A 1,770-nucleotide genomic window follows, 5' to 3' on the forward strand; every position below is an offset into this window, starting at 1 on the left:
GTTAAAGAAGAAATCATAGAAACAATCAACAATTTCATTCAAGAGAATGACAATAATGAGATAACCTACCAAATCTTATGGGATACTGCAAAAGCACTTCTTAGTGGAAGTTTTATATCTTTGAATGACTACATAAATAAAATAGAGAAAGAGGAGATCAATGACTTGGGCATGCAGATGAAAAAGGTAGAAAAAGAACAAATTGAATATCCCCAAGTAAATACCAAATTAGAAATACTGAAATCCAAAGGGGAGATTAATAAAATTGAAATTAAGAAAACTGTTGAATTAATAAATAAAACAAATAGTTGGTTTTCTGAAAAAAGTAATAAAATTGATAAACCTTTGGTCAACTTGATTTAAAAAAAAAAGAAGGAAGAGTCGTCCTCGTTAGTATAGTGGTGAGTATCCCCTCCTGTCACGCGGGAGACCGGGGTTCGATTCCCCGACGGGGAGACTTTACAGTTTGGGGCGGAGCCAAGATGGCGGAGTGAAAGCAACGACTCACCTAAGCTCCTGGAAAAACTCCTCTGGATATCTCTGGGGGGAGAGTCTGACCAGACTTTGGAGGTGTAGAATCCAGTGGGTGACGGACTTTGACGGATTCGGAGCCCAGGCTGGACCGGAGGGTCCACGGGAGGGATCTGTTCCGCGGGGGTAAGACCCTGGCGCACAGCGCAGTGCGGTCAGCGCGGCAGGGTGGAGGGGACCAGAGGAGCCCGAGAGTGGAGGGCGGGACCAGCGGAGCAGGAGATAAGCCAGGCCGAGCTGGTGAGAGCCGCTGAGTGCCAGACATCAGCGCAGCAGCCCTTGAAATCTTCAGCCTGAAGACGGACTTCGGTGGGTCACTACTTGAACTTCCAGGAACTGGGATGGCAGAGTGATCAGTAAGTGCTCTCTCCTCCCCCCTGATGACCCTGAGGGAACCATAAAATTCTTCCCCAGATTAATCCTGGATCAGCGGGAACAGCAGAAGGGGGCGGGTGGTCTCATAACACCAGAGGCTGGAAAAGTGGCAAAGGGGGATTCTTCCTACAGTGGCGGAGATGGCTGGAGGGACAGACGACCCAGGGCAGAGAAAATTCGCACTGAGACCCAGGCAAGCCTCAGAGCCGGGAGACGAGCCCCAGGAGGGGCGGGAACACGCGTTAGCTTCTAGGCTTGCCCCAGCGCTCCAGGGGAAAAGGGAAGACAATAGGGAAGCTGGGATCACCATCCCCTGACCTTGCCTTTGCCTCAAGTCAGCTGAGGAGATATCCTGAGACCAGACGACCCCTCCCACACACCTAACAAGCTAACCCCAGGGTTGATCGGGGAAACAAAAAACAAAAGCCTGCTTTTAGCCTAGACACACATCAGCTCAACTTAAAGATCTGTACCTTCTGACTGAAAGAACCAAAAGCTATAACACTCAGCCAACATCATGAATGGGAAAAAGCAGACGAAAAGTGAACAAACCATAGAATCTTTCTATGGGGATAAGGAGCAAAACACAAACACCAAAGAGGTTAGAGCTGAGACTGTACTTCCATCTGAAACCTCAGATAGGACTATGAATTTCTCGCAAGCACAACTAGATTACCTGGAACGTCTGAAGAAGGATATAAAAGAAAAATTGGCCAATGATTTTAAAACTATAAAAAAAGAATTCACTGATGAGAACATCACCCTGAAAACGAAAATTGAAGAAATGGAAAAGGAAGTTCAAAAATTAACTGGAGAGAATAATTCCTTAAAAGGAATCTTTAATCAAATGGAAAAGGAAATCCA

At 46.3% G+C, this 1,770-nt stretch overlaps 1 non-coding gene across 1 annotated transcript; it reads left to right on the forward strand.

Moving 5' to 3' along the window:
• Positions 1-384: 384 nt before the first annotated feature.
• Positions 385-456, forward strand: TRNAD-GUC (transfer RNA aspartic acid (anticodon GUC)). The gene has a single exon. It is a non-coding gene; the product is annotated as a tRNA-Asp (tRNA).
• Positions 457-1,770: the final 1,314 nt, after the last annotated feature.

Source organism: Notamacropus eugenii, chromosome 5 (genome assembly GCF_028372415.1).
Source record: "Notamacropus eugenii isolate mMacEug1 chromosome 5, mMacEug1.pri_v2, whole genome shotgun sequence".
NCBI classification, from domain to species: domain Eukaryota; kingdom Metazoa; phylum Chordata; class Mammalia; order Diprotodontia; family Macropodidae; genus Notamacropus; species Notamacropus eugenii.